This window comes from Bacillus rossius, chromosome 1 (genome assembly GCF_032445375.1).
Source record: "Bacillus rossius redtenbacheri isolate Brsri chromosome 1, Brsri_v3, whole genome shotgun sequence".
In the NCBI taxonomy this organism is placed as follows: domain Eukaryota; kingdom Metazoa; phylum Arthropoda; class Insecta; order Phasmatodea; family Bacillidae; genus Bacillus; species Bacillus rossius.
The window spans coordinates 39,502,158-39,521,735 of record NC_086330.1 but is presented as its reverse complement, the minus strand read 5'-3'; the positions used below and the strand labels follow the sequence as shown (position 1 = coordinate 39,521,735).

The 19,578-nt window shown below is 34.0% G+C and overlaps 1 non-coding gene across 1 annotated transcript; it reads right to left on the bottom strand.

Moving 5' to 3' along the window:
* Positions 1–2,157: 2,157 nt before the first annotated feature.
* Trnav-cac (transfer RNA valine (anticodon CAC)) lies at positions 2,158–2,230 on the bottom strand. The gene has a single exon. It is a non-coding gene; the product is annotated as a tRNA-Val (tRNA).
* Between the last annotated feature and the right edge of the window lie 17,348 nt (positions 2,231–19,578).

Genomic DNA, 19,578 nt, shown 5'->3' with positions numbered 1-19,578 from the left:
CTAAATGTTTGGATATTCTTAAGCAAAACAAGGTCACTAAAGTAAACAAGTTAAAAAAGGTTTTGCTTGCTTATTTACTGGACTTAAAAAAAACTCCTTCTGAAATTTGTTACAGAATATTACATAAAGTATAAAAAGTAAATTTACAAACCCTTATCAATATAAACTGATTTATTATTCTGATATGTGAAAAATATTACAAAAATGTTTTAAAACCATTTGAAGTATTGATTTTATGAATGTGATATGGAAATTGTAATATATATATATATAACTGTAACTTTTTGTTTTAAGAATATTTTTGTTAACAATGTGAAACACAATTTTATTAATCAAGCTGTATTAAAGAATAAATTTTCTGTAATTAATGTTCTGTTCGGGTGCCAAAATGAAATATAGTTAACTTTTTTGGCAGAAAATCTTGGGATTGTGCAATACTTAGTGATCTCAAAGCTTTTTACTCAAAAGTGGATGATTAAAAAAAACTTTCACATTAAACTATATTTTACTTAGGGAATCTTATTACACTTATTGATGTGCAATATTTTGTTTATGTTACTGTTTTTATTGTTTTGTAATGTTTCTATATATTTGAAATATATGATATCCTTTTTAATTTTCAAAGTTTATTTATTAATGTATTTTATTATAATTTTAAGTTCAACAATATAATTTACATGATTTATTTCAGTCTTATATAATTTGTCAACTTCTTTTTACACAAAAATAGGGTAAAAATATATAGCGTTTTAATAATTGTCTAAACACTAATAAAACATTGTTGAACAGTTTAAAAATATTGTGGTTACCAAACCTTAAAATTAAAACCACATAGCTTTAAATAATTTTGTGAACAGTAGTACATAAACATGATAATTACAATGAATTTATGTTCCTTGGTAGAATGTTGGTCATCAAAAACAATATATTTTGGTTTTCACGTTGAAGTTGGTTCGATGGTATGAATATTTTTCTCCAAATGTTTATTTGGAGATACTTTTAACATTTTATGCAAAAAGTATTCAATAAGAAGTAATCGTGTTCTACAAAATTCATCTAATCATAATGTATAAATTATATTAAATTCGAATTTTTCGGAAAAAATTAGAAAAATCATTTATTTATCCATTTATTAAAATATTGCTTGTTTTATTTATTTTCAAAATTATTAAAACAAAAGGTTTTTTGAACTGAAATGTGTAGGTATTGAATTTTGTGTTTAAACATTATTCAATTAATTTATTACTTTTACCTTGTTTTAATAAATAAATTTACCTAAAATTAATTTTTGCACTTATCAAAGATCGAACCAAGGACAAGAATCGATAGAGACTGGGAAATTGTATGTAAGGATGTATGTCTCTTTTCAAATTTTTCATAAGATATTATAAAGTAAGTTTTTTACATAAATATTAATTTTTTTTTATAAAGCAAGGATCGAACCAAGGACAAGAATCTATCAAACCATTTATTTGGAAATATTCTTTCAAAATCTATTTTCGTATGTGATGTACCTATTTATAGAAAGCAAAAACCAGAATTGGTTTCCATACAGGAAATTAAGCGTTTGAATTGTGTTGTTACAGTCAAATGCTAACAATTTGTTTCAGTGTCACTAGAGCTCAGTATGAAGAATGTCCTAAAGGACCACAAAAAATCTGAAATGTTACATCTCCTAGAGATCTGTTTTACGTGCGAAACACTAAACACAGTTGTTCTTTTTTGAAATTTTGTTAAGAGAGAGCCCTTTTTTTGTAGCTGTGCAAAACACAAAGTTAAATTTGTTTTGTCTTTATCAGATAATAATAGCTCCACTATTATCTCAAATAAGAAATCTATGCCAATGGTTATACTACAAGAAAAAGATAATTTCTGATCGCGTCAACATTTGCTAGATGTCAAAACACCGTCCGTGTCGCAAATAAATAAATTTTGTAATATGTATTTTTTTTTGCCATATTAGATATTTTCTGAACTGATCCGACTCATTTATATTTTTCTTTTTAGATATGCAGAGAGTTTTATAGTTTTAATACACTTTTGCTTCACTTGTTATTACTTTTCTAAACACCAAATACCTTTATCACATAACAATACATATCTCACTGTACAAATAAGGAAAAGAATTTATTTTTAAGCTTATAAAAAATTAAATAGTGTTTCCGCCCGGGATCGAACCAGGGACCTTGTGCGTGTGAGGCACACGTGATAACCACTACACTACGGAAACGAAACACTAAGCTTCATGGTGTAATATTATTCTTACATTTCGTGTGACAGTGCGATATTTGCCGTAACAATAACATTTACCTCTCACATAACTGTAGGTTTACTCAAATGCGTCTCTTTAAACGTTTTCATAATATGTTAACCTATGTAAGACGTGTTCGACGCACCAAACGACAGAACATTGAAAATTCAAGGCAACAGCGTCTATTGAAGTTCTAAACCAAACTGTTATTAGTGCCTTTATTTCGCTAGCAGCAGCGAGCTTCACTAAGGGTTGGGTTGCGCCAAGGATAAGGATAGCAAGTTGCTAGAGAAATGACACAAACTCACTGTTTGTGTGTCTATGACCAGCTACCTCTGATTTTATATTATCAAACATAATTTCCCTTTTTTCACTCATTTAGGAATATAATTTCATAATTATATATAGCCTGTGTAACACTTCGGCCCACAAACTATCTACATGCAAAAAATCATGTCGATCTGTTGCTCCGTTGCTGTGTGAAAGAAACACACTTTTGCATTTATAATATTAGTAGGGATTATACAGTTACATTTAGGTACTATAAATTTACACAAAACTTGACCAAACACCTTACTGAAAACTAAACACATAACATTACACAAAACTTAAATAAAATAAAAGTTAGAACCTTACACACATGAGTTTTAATAATAAAACAATGTCTATGATTTAATATATCTCGATTATTGATTTGAAAAGCGGTGAACGTGTGGTCTGTCCAAGCGACAAATTTTAGAAAAAAGCATGCTCATACGTTACAAAAAAAAATAGTATTAACTATCGTAACAAAATCATTTGCACAAGCTAGGCTTACGCCAATCACAATTCTACGAGTGATAGTTTCTTCCATAGAAACATCCATACCAGCTACCATGAAGGCTTGGCTCCTAGTTTTGCTGGAAGCTTCTAGTGGAGCCGGTGTGAAACTTTCCATCGTGTAATACAGGCCTTAGTAATATTGGACTTAAAAGACGACATGGGTCAATTGTGCGATTAAAGGATAGTGGATTGTGAGATAGTGTGAGATAGTGGATTGAATCGTAAAAAGGCTTAATGCGTTAAATAAGTGTTAAATAAGTGATTGAGGAACATACATTAAAAATTTCACATTTATATATTAATTAGGATATAAATTGCAGGTTTTTTTTTTAGTAGGAATACCTGCAATAAGGTACAACAAAATAATAGTGTTTCAATGTTTTGTGTTATCTTTCTTATAGGAAAAATGCATGTTTGTGTGTTCGTCTTGTATACGCTCACGCATCGTTCATTTGATTGAGTTAAAACTCTTCACACTTGACCTTCCAAACAAGGGAAAGGCCACTGTCTAGGTGAAATTTCGAAATAAATAAAAAACTGAAAAAAAAAATTTAATTATATTTGGTGAAATCTCGCCATTCCATCGTCGTAGTACAAACTAACCAAGAAAGAATGACGGCTATTAAATGCAGTTCACTCGGCACGAGACAGAGCGTACATGTTACGTGCAATCGGCGAGCTATCGATAAACTATAAACTATAAACTCCCCGCACGAGGCATTACGCGGGGCAGTTCACCATACGGTACGGGCCGACTCCCGCTACAAGTGAATTTTTGTTAAACGTCGAGTGCACAGGCACCGACGACAGCTACACATAGAACTTGCATCTAATTTAACTGCGGACCGCGGTCCACACAGGTGGACCCGGGTGGACAGGGTGCGAGCGCACTCTATACAGTAATCAACTTAACAAAATTAGAATGCGCTGCAGATAAAGACTCTAATATTGAAAACGTCTTTGAAAGAAACTTTACACATCACCAACTTGGTATTTTTGTTAATTAAATAAAAGTAACCCGTAATATCCTAACAAAAAATGGTTTTCAACTTTAAAACACATCGTTTTATACGGGAAAATAAATTTATGACCAACAAACTAAACTGGAAAAAATAAATATTAATAATAGTAGTACACGAATGGGGCTCCGGGGACAGGGTTCAGGGTGTGGAGCTGTGTGTACAGGGTTTTTTGAGTGGTGCCTACTGCCATATTGGATTGTAACGTAACGGCGGCTATATTATATGACCTTAAACTTTGACCTTGAACTTTGACCTTCAAAATTAGGCCAAATTACTAAAATTTAACCAAAATTAGACAAAAATCGACAAAATTAGACAAAATTTCCATTTTTTTTGAAACAAATTCCGCCAAAAATTATCGAAAAATTCCACAATCAAAAAATTAGTATTTCGAAAAACTAAAAAAAAAAAAAAATTGACTTTGAAAGAACCCAAATTCCTAAAAACGGCTTAAGCATCCATGTCTAAAGCCTCCGATAAGCCATTTCTCGGAATTAGGATACCATGACTGCCATCTTGTATTATGACCTCATCGTTGTAATTTCCGTTACGGCCACCATTTTGAAAATCTTTTTTTTTATTATCCGATTTTGATGAAAAAATTCTAACATTCATAAAAAAATTAATTAATAACATTTTAATAAAAAATATTGAAAAAAAACATATATTTACGACACGGAGCTCGGAGTCCACGGTTCGAAACCGGTGAGGGCAAAAAAATAAAAATGAAGACCGATCCTTCCTCCACAGTAACCACCGGAAGACTCACCTCCCACCACTTATTTCAAAGTATATATATCGTCACCTAGTATGATGGCATGTCTGCAATCTTGGAAATATTTATTTATTGTCCGGTTTTAATGAAAAATATTTTAAAATTTATAAAAAATAAATAATTTTTAGTAAAAAAATCTTTCAAAACCGTTGCATGTTTCGTTAGGACCACCATCTTGAAAATCCGCCATTTCAAGGCTAGAAATTCCGAAAAAAATTCCAAAAAATATTTTAAAAATGGCCTACTTCTAATGTTTATTTATTTAAACGATTTCGGTCCTCGGTTCGATTTCCGGCGAGAGTAAAACAGTAATTATTAATGTATTGAAAAAATTATCAATAAAAAATAATATAAACTTCTTACACCACACCCGACATTTTGAATTATTTTACCTCTGTATCAATTATCGTTACAGACGCCATCTTGAAAATCTTTATGTATAATACGATTCTAATGAAAAAAGTTCAAAATACACAAAAAATTTACTTATTAGAATACTGATTGATTAGATCGAATCCCATCCTTGGTTCGAAACCTGTAAGAGCAAAAAATAAAAAAACGACAGATCCTTCCACCACGGAAGGAACCCAGACTGACCTACCTTCACCAATACCAAGGTATATATCGTCAACTGGTATGACGTCATTCATGTCCGCCACCTTGTCTTCGTCCACTGGAGGCCACCATATTGTTTTCGTCTGCTAGAGTGTGCTGATGCCATGTTAGTATAATTTTCTGTTCACCATACCTTTGACCCCGACTGTTGACATTGAACTTTGACCTTGAAATTTGACCTTGAACATTGACCTTGACCTTGACATTTGACCTTGACCTTGAAATTTGGCCTTGACCTTGAAATTTGACCTTGACCTTGAAGTTTGACTTTAACCTTGACTACTATCAGTTTAGTACATGCTACCAGGAGTTACCACCTGCTAGAGGACATTGCCACCATCTTGTTTTCGCCTGCTGGAGGACACCATCTTGTGTGTGTACTCGTCTTTTAGGGTGCCTTACCATCATGATAGTTTCATTCTAACCCACTAGAGTGCAGTAATCATTTATTATTACTGAGGTTCCCGCCATCGGGAAATTTTGACGCCATCTTGGAATTGTGTAATTATTTAGCTAGAAATCCGTCGAAAATCCCAGTCTCATCTGTGCATAAGCCGCGTAATTAATTGTTCTTGAGAACTCTATGGCATCTTTAACGACTTTAACGTCGAATTCGATGGAGGTTGTACCATCTAAGGCAAAAGTTTGTTTGAGGTTATCAAAATTCTAATTTTTGAATTGTGGAATTTTTAGAGAATTTTTGGCGGAATTTTTTCCCCTAAAAATGGAATTTTTTGGCTAATTTTGGATTAATATTGGCTAATTTTGGCTAATTTTGAAGGCCAAAGGTCAAGGTCAAAGTTCAAGGTCAAGGTCATACAAGATGGCCGCCATGATGTCACAATCCAAGATGCCGGTCGGCACCACTCAAAAAAACCCTGAACACACAGCTCCACACCCTGAACACTGTCCCCGGAGCCCCATTCGTTTACTACTAATAGGCCTAATGTATATCTAATTATTGGCGGGAATAAAACTTTTGACCGTATTGTATGGAAAATGGTTTTAATGCTGTACTGCGTAGGTGAGATTCTGATAATACAAATCCTTACAGCAGAAATTATTTTTTCTTGATAAAATTTCATCAATGCATTGATAAATAATCGTCTATCCGATCTCTATGAATTTATGCACGCTAGATCTTTGAAGACACTGCGTTATTAGTCTATGAAATGGCTGTCTGTTCTGAAGTACCTGATATATTATCTGTATAAAAGCTAATCCCACTAATATTATAAATGTGAAAGTTTGGATGGATGGATTGATGGATGGATGGATGTTTGTTACTCAATCACGCCAGAACGGCTGAACATATCTGGATGAAATTTGGCCTACAGAGAGCCAATAACCTGGATTAACACATAGACTACGTATTAATATGAAATTCCATCCCTAAGGGAGATAAAAAGTGATAATTTCATTTTATAACAGAAAAAATCATAGGTCATAGACATACAAATAGTGAATAGTGTCATTTCTCTATGTCTGCCACACGATCATACACATAGTAAGGTATGGCAAATTCATATTTTTCTCCTTGGTGAGACCAGCCCGCTTAGTGGAGCACGCAGAGGCTGGCGAAATAAAGGCACTAATAACAGTTTTGTTCTTAACTTCGTCAAAAGAGAGAGTTGCCTTGAATTTTAAACGCACCATCGTTTGATGCGTTTGTTATGTCTTTAATTTTCGTTGGTTTGTGCCGTATGCGTTCCTATACTATTCATCCGATTGCGATGAAATTTTAGTGAGTTGTTATGAACATGCTCGTGAAGGTTTCTGAGACGGTATAACTATTTTACAAAAGTTGTAGCAAAAATCGTTTCAAAAAATGTGTTTATTTCATATTATAAAGCGACACTTCGTCTGTTTTTGTTGTATAAGTGCGCATGCATGACACAATTTTTTTAAATATGAAATTGTGACAGAGATAGAGTGATATATATATATATAGAGTGAGATAGAGAGAGATAAGTTGAGATAGAGCGAGGTATAGCGAATGAAATGTGTTAGATAAAGAGATATAGAGATGTATAGAGCTATATAGTTATTTAGAAATTTATAGAAGAGATAGAGATAGTGGCAGGTATATATGTAGATAGGTAGATATAAAGAGATTAATAGAGATAGATATATAAATAGAGATATATATAGATGTAGATAGAGATAAATATATATTTAGAGAGATGGATAGATGATTTGTATATGTGTAACTACTTCAAACATATTACAACACAAAAATGAATGAGGCATTACAATGCATGCCGAGCATTAGCTAAATAATGGAATCTTTTCAATATTAGTAATCTCTTATTTTTCTGATTTTCTATAGTGCTTTATAGAGTCTAGATTACATACAGACCACAAATTTTTAGATATATACAGGTAAATAACCATACACTGGCAGAACAACGTCTGTCGGGATCTGAAAGTGATATAAATTATTTTGCACACTTGACATTTAAAGTAAGAAGACAATCATTACTAACTACATCTGATTTCGAAAAAGGTCCCCTTCACCATGTATTCAGCCCGGGAAACGCCGGGTACTGCAGCTAGTATGCTATAAATTTGCTTAACAGCTTGAAAAGAACTCTCTGGGAAGAATCGTAAATATGTCATAATGTAGTGAATATTTGCTAAAGAAAAATAATACCAACATATCTGCAAGAAATTAGGATTAAACTTCATTATAACCAAAATTTGTTTTGTTGTAATGCAGAAGCAACAAAAGTGTGTGTGTGGGGGGGGGGGGGGGGGGTTGTGGTGGTTAGAGGTCATTCATTCTCATTTTGACTTCAAGTATTAAAATGTTGAAGATTGTATACACCAAATCCTTTACTTCTTATCTACATTTTTAAAACACGAGGAAGGTCACTGTTTAGGTGAGATTTCTGTGATACCAACCCTTAAAGCAACCTTTAAGGTGGCGCGCGAGTAGTATCGGATGATTACCAGTACGTACTTTATATCAGTTCCTCTTCCCTATGGTCTGAATAATAATGGTGGCGTACGAGTCGAGAGACATATAGATAGATAACGATATATATATATATATATATAGAGAGAGAGAGAGAGAGAAAGAAAGAGAGAGAAAGAAAGAGAGGCAGAGAGTGACGGAGTGAGAGAGAGAGGGATAGAGATACAGCGAGAGTGATAGGGAAATACAGAGTGCTGTATATATTATACATACAGAGAGGTATAGAGTTAGAGCGATATACAGAGAGTGATAGATATAGATATATAGATTAAGAGAAATATATATATATATACATACAGAAGAAATAAACATATGTAAAGAAATAAAAATAAAGGTTAGAGATATAGAGAATCATACAGCTATATTTATATAGAAATAGACAGATATATAGAGCTATAGAGATATATTAAGATACATATAGAGATATATATAGATTATGATTTATATTGAGATATAGATGTGCAGATAGACATAGTGTGATTGAGATATATCGAGTGATATGGAGATGAATATAAAGAGATAAAGATACATTAAGAGCTATATAGAGTTGTAGAGGGATAAAGAGAGATAGATATAGGGAGATGCTTTGCAAAGTGTGTATATTATAAAACTAGTATATTATAAAACAGTACCTAAGGGCTGAACCGCACAGAATTTTGTCACAGATTCTGACGTCCTACATTATAGGTAAACATTTATTAATTTATTTTAACATTTCTACAATCTACGTTTTATTTTTGCGCATATTTAAAAAAAAAAATGTTTTCTACGCTAGGGAATGCCAACCAAACGCTATGTCGACGTAAACGCACTGTTACGCAACGAGAAGCTGTTAGCTTTGATGCAAGAGGAGATTTGGGCGCGGAAGAGAAGCTCCCGCGACAGGAAGTGTCAGGGAGACTGCACCGTGGCAACCTTTCCAATTACCGTTGATCCTCGCTTTAACAAACCAGAAACACGCTTCCTTCTCTTTTCACGCTTAAGTCACACCACTTAGAGCCCAGCTGTGTTCATCCCTTTCCCTTTCTCGCGGAACTAACATCCGTGCTTGGGAATCCGCAATAGTTATTATTTCACCTCAAATGTTCCTGCTTATCTGCTGCAGATCGTATCGAACAGTTGAATTTTACACTTTTTTTGGTAACACTTCAAGGTTATGACCACCAAAAATTTTTCTTATGTGACTTCTAAAATATTATAATACTACTTCAGTTCTATGAGCTCAATGCTTTGTTTGGCTACTGAATCACCACCATTTCGACCACTAAAGGAAATAAAAAACCTAAAAACAGGAAAATGTTTTTCGAAACATGTATTGCTAATATTTAATTCAACAATGTGTTTTAATTAAAAAATAAATATTAATCTTTATGTTTTAAAATTTTTGGGTAGGATAAGAAAAAAAATAAATTTATGTAAAAGTATTACGAAAAACTTTAATATTTTCTAAAACAATAAGTTATGTGATGACGGTACTAAGCCGCTTGCAAAGTCATTATGACGTGTTCGTGTGTTAACATTTGTTTGTGTTTAAAGATAATTTAAAAACTTGTTTCCTTAAGCTTGAGAAATAAAATATTTCTCTGTTTCACAATATCAAACGATATTGCTGATTTAATTAACACTTTATCAGGACAGATATTGTTAGAAAATGGTAAATAAGTAATGGTAATGGCGAGTAAAGCCTGAAATTTGAAATATATAAGCATTCTACCTCTAAACTCAGTTATAGATGAATATTCAACACTTTAAAATGAAATAAAAGCATTAAAGACAAAACGTTTTAAATGAGCCATTTCTGTGAAAATATTTACGGCGGTATATACGTGTCAAATGCAAAAAATAATGTTAATGTATATTAATATGTATATTAATGTATATGTTGTGAAGCATTTTATAGCCAAAGGTTGAAGGTTAATTGAAATATTAGATTATTTTTTTAGAATAGAACTGATAAAATAATTATGCCTTAATTTTAGCGTTTGTTGGTAAAACGCGTATAAGCTTTATTGATATTTTTCCATTATCGTCCAAAAGTATCATATAAATTTACTAGAAAGCCTACATGTATATATATATATATATACTATGTTTTAGTAATTAAGTAAACGATATTTAATAGACAATAGGGATGAACAAAGTCAGTATGACTAAAGACCGATAAGGTTTTCACTGTCAATATTATTAAGTCCAAAATAATTATACAGAAAAATTGCTTACAGTGTCTTCTTAAATTGTTTTTAAATCTTATAGCTGCGATAACAAGCAGTGCAAGAGCGTCTGAATGTTTAAATACTTTTAGCTACGAAGCAGGGATTCCCTGATCGCTGTTTGAGCTCTCTGTCATTCCGAGTGTATTTGTGCAATAACATTCACAGTTTCCACCTATCTAAGTGTGTTGCCATAAATAACATTCAGCATGTGCCTTAAATCAATCACAAAACAAACGGAATACAATTTTTAGGGCATAATGTTTGAGGCGAATAAATGAATATTACAGACAAATATTCATATCGATGGTGCAAATACAACGGCCGTCTCCATGTTTGTGTATTAACACTTCTTTAATTGAAAAATCAGCAAAGAAAGTATAAGCACATTAAATATACAGGCTGTATCAAAATTCATGTTACAAGGTTTGAGGGTAGAAAGCTCTTATTATTTGCAACCATTTTTGCCAATAAACATGATGCCGGAAACGCGTAGTTAAGCCCCTGTAGCACCAGAAAGAGTCAGCGTAGGCAACCCGTTGTAGAGTGTTATGTTGTGGATGTGCGGGCGTTCGAGTAGAGAAATAACCCTTTTAATCGTGGCACAGATTTTAATTTCACTCTGAAATCAATCACAGATTCGACTTTGTTTCACAACATTGAAATTGTTGCAGACGTTTAAACAACGTGACAGCCTAAAGCAACGGCTCAAAAACACGCCCACCTTGAGCGACACAGAGGTGGCAACGGCGAATCATGTTTTCACGGATACGCTGGAGCATGTGTGGAGTCGACCTTATGATTTCGAACGCTTCAATGATTCGCTGTGTAAGCTCTTCTACCGTTTCTACTGGCGTAGCGTAGATAAGCCCTTTTACGTAACCCCACAGAAAGAAATATAACGGGGTTAGGTCCGGTGACCTTGGCGGCCATGCGACAGGGCCCGCTCGTCCAATCCATCGGTTTGGAAATGTTTGGTTTAAATACTCTCGCACTTGCAGGAAAAAATTAGGTGGTGCCCTGTCATGTTGGTACCACATCACACGTCGGACATGAAATGGAACCTCTTCAAGAAGACCTAATAGTTCGTTCTGAAGGAAGTGGAGGTATCCGGCACTGGTAAGTCGTGGCGGAAGAAAAAAAGGCCCGATGAGTACGCCGTCAACAATACCGGCCCACACATTAACAGAAAAACTTTCTTGGCGAGCTGTAACACACGTTGCATGCGGATTGACATCATTCCAAACATGATTGTTGTGCGAATTGAGAATAGCCTCTTGAGTGAACTTGGCTTCATCGCTGAATAAAACCACTAACTCGGGGTTCCTCAATACTCTTCGAATGTACTAACGAGAAAAGGTCATGCGAAGAGGATAGTCTGCCGGGCCCATGTGTTGCACTTTTTGAAGGTGGTACGGGTACAAGAGTTGCTCATGAAGAACTCGCCAAACAGCCATTTTGTCAGCGTCCATATCGGAACCTTCTGCCCTTGTGCTTGTATCCGGACTCTCCTCAAATCTCTGAAGTACATCTTCTTCAAAACTTGGAGTACGAACCCTGCGTGGAGCACCAGCATTTGGTCTTGTGACGGCACATGTACCAATATCACGCATTCGCTGAGTAAGTCTTGCAAACATGGTGTGAGCTGGAATCCTACGACCCGGATATCGTTCTTCGTACAGACGACGGGCGGCTCGTCCATTTTGTCTAGCTTCCCCGTAAACAAGCAGCATTTCCGTGTTTCTCACTAAACGTGTATTCCATTGAGCTCCACTAAAACGTCGCCCTTTTCAGAACCACAGCGAAATAAATGACACCACGAGTTTGCTTTTACGACAGAACAGTCAAAGACAGATCACCAGTGATATCAAAACACACTGCAACACTGCGATGTCAAGCTGCGCAGTGCTATAGCACGGCATGAACGGAAGAAAAGAGGTGAGGGCGCCACCAACGGAAGTAAAAAGGGGCGGGGGTCAGCATTCGACATCGTACAGCCCTCTCAAGTGCTGCCCGGCGTCGTAAACACGTAATTCACCACAGCATCGTCTGTCTCGCACAAAGCCCAACGGGTTGTCTACACTGACTCTTTCTGGGGCTCCAGGGGCCTAACTACGCGTTTCCGGCAACATGTTTATTGGCAAAAATGGTTGCAAATAATAAGAGCTTTCTACAATCAATCGTTGTAACTCGAATTTTGATACATCCTGTATATATATACCTAAGGCTATATAAGACTCTATATATATATATATATATATATATATATATATATATATATATATATACTAGCAGACCCGACAGACGTTGTCCTGAACACACGTCGTTAATTCGAAAATTTCAAACATTCTTCAATAAGCTGTAACAATCTGGACTGTTTTGATGAAAATTATTATTCAAGAGTTATTTTAATATCTAACTTCATTACATGTACACTTATACAAATTCGACCGATCGGTAGCATGTGAGTATATACTGTGTGTGTAAGTATGCATATACTGTATGAGTGAAGTGAAATTTAGAAGCTGTGTTAACTAAAAAGATGCATCTATTACCACACTCCACGGATGAAATTTGTAGACTGGATAATAGCAGCCACTGTCTATGATTATTGACACGGATATTTCTAGGCGTCACCGAAAATTTTAAGTGAATGAAATGACTGATTACAGGTTGGGATATTATCCGTGGAGTGTGGCAATAACAGCATCGTAAATACAAACTTTAACTTGTTTTAAGTAAAGGTAAACGATCTTATAATGAAACTATTTTATAACATTTATTTATTAATTTACAAAAACTTTATTTATATTTATGCTATTGGATGTACAATATTTTTAGTTAATCCTTGAGGTGTATAAACAAACAAATTCGATGGTTTTCCAACTCTGGAACACGCAACATATAATTGACCGTAAGAAAAACACGGATTTTCTAAATCTAAGCCACAAATTGTCATGGTTTGGCCTTGTGACTTATTTATAGTCATTGCATATGCCAAGCGGATTGGAAATTGTAAACGTTTGAATGGTATAAGCGAATCTGAAGGAATCATTGGGATCCGTGGTAGAAGTACAACCTCACCTTGAAATTTTCCACTCAAAATAGTAGCTTCAAGAATGTTGCCCATGATTTTTTTATAACTAATCGCGTCCCATTACATAATTTCGGAGCATTCAAATTTCTAAGTAAAATTATAGGTGAACCAACCTTCAGTCGCAAATTATGTGGTGGCATTCCAGGTAAATGTAATGAATTTAAAAATTCTACAGGATAGTTAACAACTTCATCAGGATCAACAACAGTGTCGATCGATTTAAATGTAGTTTCATTACCAGGCAGTAATTGCTGTATTTTGAAATTGATGGCATCAACATCTAAATTTTTCGCAGTTAAAATTGCTCGCTCTCGTAGCCATCCATGATTAGTACAATTATTTCTCAAATCTGGAAAGATACTGTTTATTAACTCATCTTTGGTAGCCACCATGTTGCAAAAATTCTCTGGAAGTCGAATATATTGTGTATCTTCATACAATTCAATTTTACCATTGCCAATATCCAACAGTTGTTCAGAGAATCTTGACGCTAATGGATCATTTTTAAGTTGAACGCGCATATTAATAGTAAGGCATAATTTGCTGACACTTCGCCATAAATAAGATTCTTTTAAACATGCGTTTATTTCGTCTGCATATGTCGCGCGGGGAATGACTGGTAATGTTTGTCTGAAATCACCAGACAGCAACAATAGAGCACCACCGAAAAGCCTAGTATTATCCTTGATATCTTTCAGGGACCTGTCGAGAGCTTCAAGAGAATGCTTGTGGGCCATGGTACATTCATCCCAGATAATAATTTTGCATTTTCTCAAAACTTGAGCCATGCCTGAATGCTTCTTTATGTTGCACATTGCTTCGGGATTTGTGTGAACATTCAAAGGTAATTTAAGCGCTGAATGCGCCGTCCGTCCACCATCAAGTAACGTTGCTGCGATTCCTGATGAAACAATAGCCAATGCAATATTATTTTGTGATCGGATGCGCGCAAGTATCAATGAAATGAGGAATAATTTACCAGTACCACCTGGTGCATCCAGAAAAAAGAATCCACCTTGTTTCGCTGCAATTGATACATTAATTTGATCATATACATTTCGTTGCTCAGCAGTGAGCAATTGTTCATTATTGGCAACAAAAGTAGCCAAAGAAGTTCTATCGAAGTGGTGTTCCCGTTGAACATCGCTGTTGATGGTATCTACTGCTGGGCGGTTCGGCGCTGGCATGCCGAAATGGATGAGCGGCATATTCGAAATAAGAATACAAATATCCTCAATAATTATTAATGACTCATTATATATTTCTGCGGAGAATTCGATATTTTGATTTTGATTAGTAATTCTAATCCGATGTAAAATATCCTCACTCATTGAGTCTTTATATTTGTCCCACAAAGCAGATGCTTCAGACGGAAAACACATTGTCAATATTATTGAAAATAATTGACGAATTTGTTGTGGAGATGAGCTCAGTGCTGCATCTGCAAGTGTGAGATCCCAATGGTTATCATCCTCCAATAAATGTAACTCACGACACGCATCAAAGAAAGTGTCGTATAAAGTACCATTGACTTTTCGCAAATATCGGAAAGATGTTGGTCCAGGAACGTTAACCAATAACAAACGCAAAAAAAAAAAACATTCGCGTTGCTTAGGATGAACTGTATAAATTCGACCTAAAGTATTTGTCATAAATATGTCGGTGAATCCTGGGACTGGAATGCCTCGTTTCCGTGGTTCCCAATTTTTTGATTGTTTATTCCACGTAAAAAATTTAGGTACATCAGTATACATTAATGTCCTTGCGAATTGACCAACAACATCTTGTCGGCAACAAAGGTTGAAAAATTCAGTAAGAGTTGTTTTTGGAGCCGTTAAAGCTTGTTGTAGTGCAGTCTGTTCTGTAAAGTAAACACGCTGTCCGTTTTCAAGATGCACAGCCAAATGTATAACAGCAGGATCCCTTTCATGTATAGGAAACGTAAAAATGCGCCAAATAGCTTCGTTACTGCTAATGTATCGACCCATTTGATAACGTGTAATTTCGTCATTGTCATTTACATTTTGAACAGCGAATACAGCTTTATCACTGCCCTTGTGAACATACTTACAAATGTATTTTATAGATTTCACTGAACTGCATAGTTCAACGTTTATGTGCGTTTATAGGTTTTGCACAGCAATGGTGAATATGGAACTACCCAGCGATTATCAATATCTACTCTCACACCGTTTGACAGACGCAATTCATATGATTGACCGCCATTGTCTACGTCTCTACGCCGGTAAGATGGATAACCGTCAATATTGGTGATAGTATCAGATTGGCATGGTTTTGGAAAACGTTTCGTACATTTTCCATTGTCCATACATGGTGACATCATGTTTAGAGTACCACATGGACCATGGATCATATTAGTAGTTACAATGTCAAACAATTCTTGATCAACATTCGGATCTGGAATTTCGGCTGAAATAATTTTGTCGATTTCTTCTGGGCGTACTTTATCCACCAACCAAATCAAAATATGCGCATGAGGTAAACCTCGTTTTTGCCATTCAACAGAGTAAAGCCAACAACGTGTTTCACCAAATACCGAGTGATGTGTAATCAAATTCATCAAAGATTTTAATTTTTGTTTAAAAACACGTGCAGTGATATCATGGCGATGCATCGATGTTTGACCTGGCAACAACAAACTTTGAATTTCATCCCAGTTTGGATTACACGTAAATGTGATAAAAAGATCTGGTCGGCCATATGCACGTACGTAAGTCATGGCGTCTTGAATATACTCTTGCATATGACGCGGACTACCAATGTATGATGATGGGAGAATATATGCGCTACCGATGTTGTTGATGTCATTAGATGCATCTACGTTACCAATAACGGCGTCACGCAAATGAATGTACTCCTCAGCACGAAGTTTTGTTTGATTAAATTTTATATATCGTAATCTCTCACTTTCGATTTTTACGTACATATCGACAATATACTGATGAAATAGCTGTCTGCATCGGAGAATGGTATTGTCTTCATTAGCACGAATCATCAATCGATATGCGTAGAAGTTCATAGCACTAACTTTCTTGATCAGTTCTTCACCTGCAAATAAATATATATATATATGAGAGATACATAAATTATTTGAAAGAAAAAAAAATCTGTAAGATAGTCTATAAGTTGTACCTGTAGTTGGATTCCTTTGTTTAATACTTAAATGGTATCCATCTTCTCCTTCCCAAAATATCAACGGATACTGCAATGCATCGTAAGAACGATGATTGTCTTGAATTATTTGCATCGTTTTATCTCTGCGTTGAATGCAAATGTCCCGACGTTCACATGGGTCACCAGCCATAACAACTGCAACTTCATTAATAGTTGGAACATTATATGTGCCTGCGTGCTCTCCGTAGGGCACTTTGTCTGCTTTAATAATAATGGCGTAGTTGTCGTTTTGCAGTCTGCTAGAAAAAGTCTTGAACAATTGCAACAACTGGTTATGGTTTTGCAAAAACGTTTCCAAAATGTCCACAATTTCTCGTTCCTCCATCTGCTCTATATAGTTGTAAGCGCAGCGTGTGTGTGATTGTTGCTCCTCATTGCCCATAAAATAAATTTGTAAAATTTTTGGATCGGCATCAGGCATTGGGAGCAATGAACCAATTTGGTGGTACACTTGACCTTGAATTTTGAATGTAGATTCGAAATTACGACCATCTTCATTATGAACAATTTTTGTTGCTCCAAATGATGTCATTTGGAAGCATGAATTGAATTTACGAATTTTTCGCAAAAACAATTTCGATTGAGATGTGGTGCCAGCTAAAAGTGTTTTTAAAGGTTCCGGCGGTGGATTTAGCGATGGCAGTGAAATTTTTCCAGATGCGCAACATAAACCATCTGATTCACCTTTGTACTTGAAAGCATGACAATGTTGACACTTTTGTCCATACTACCAATCGAGATTAATGCATGTGACGAATAGTTGATTTCAGGATCATATTCAAACGCAAGGCGATTGAGTGATGCTCTTGTCAATGCTCGATCATTTTGCATCCGGCGTTGGTTACGTTCTCTATGTGCATCCGTCGCTTGTTGACGTGCCTCTCGTTGTCTTACTGCATTAGCACGAAGACGTCGATTGCGTTGTACTGAATTTTCATTCGCACGTGTAGATGCAACTTGATCTCTCAGATTTGCATTATCCGCCGAGTGTTCTTCATCTGTTCTATTTATTCGACGATCATGGACCAATTGTGCGTTCGGAGTACGTCGACCAATATTTCTGGCTCTTCCTCGAAGACGTGGCATTTTTCTTAAAAAAAAAAAAAAAAATACTGTCAAATAATACGCAACGAATGTGAGTTTTTTTATTGAGAATGAAATTTAAATTAATTAACAAAAAAGATTTATTGTAACAAATTTTAGATAAAAAACGTGTAATTTTATTTTTTTGCTTGATAACTTTTAAAATGAATATTTTTTTCCAAAGTAAATAATTTTTAATATAATTTTTTTTTAATATTTTTATTTTAAATAGTTTTTTTATTTAAAAATGAATAATTTTTATTATAAATGATTGAAAAAATTTCTTATGGAATCAATAAACTACACAAATAATTTTTATATTAGGGTGGTTGTTAACAAATTTATACAAAATAAACTCAAGTAATCCACAACGAATATGAGTTATTTATTGAAATTAAAATTTTCTAATTATCACCGAAAACGATTTAAAGTATGTAATTTTTAATAGAATTTTTTCTAATTTTTTAATAATTATTTTTATTTAAAATACGAATAAAAAAATTAAAAAATTAATTATGAAATTAATGAGCTACACAAATAAATTTTTAGGTTAGGTTGGTTGTCATAAAACTCACGTTATAAAATTCTAATTTTTATTAAAAACAATTGAAAAAATATGTTATCAAGTCAATAAGCTACCAAATAATTTTTAGGTTAGGTTGGTTGTTATAAAACTCACGTGTATTTATATTTATACAAAATTTATACAAAATATATACTTACTTCGATTCCACCCTAAATTCGCAAAAAGTATCGTTTTTTAGGAACACTTCAAAACTCTTTAAACATCAATTTCTATTCAAAGTTAATATTTTAATTAGCCAACGACTTAAACGAACACAATAATAACACAAAATTTCAAATATTTTTCTCAATTTGATCGCAGCACCAACTGTCGGGACAAACTGAAATTAAAATAGAATAATATTTAATATTTGATGCTGCGATGGTAGCGCAGTCTACCGGATCGAATGTAAAACATTCCAAAATTAACCACTACTTATAAACGAAAAATAAGTTAAATAAAAATTTTCTAATTTTTATTGAAAACAATTGAAAAATGGTTGGTTGTTATAAAACTCACGTTATAAAATTCTAATTTTTATTAAAAACAATTGAAAAATATGTTATGAAGTCAATAAGCTACCAAATAATTTTTAGGTTAGGTTGGTTGTTATAAAACTCACGTGTAAATTTGATAAAAAAATATTTTTTTGCTTGAAAAATTTTAAATGAATAATTTTTTCCAAAGTAAATAATTTTTAATAGAATTTTTTTCAATTTTTTTTATAGTTTTATTTTAAATAGTTTTTTTATTTAAAAAATGAATTATTTTTATTAAAAATGATTGAAAAAATTCGTTATGGAATCAATAAACTACACAAATAATTTTATAAAGAAATGACACACACTCACTATTTGGGTGGCTATGAAACATGTTTTTTTTTCTGCAATTTAAATTGTAATATACAAAAAGGGTATTGAAAATTGAAACAAATATGGCGACACTATAAACAGTCAGGATCTTTAT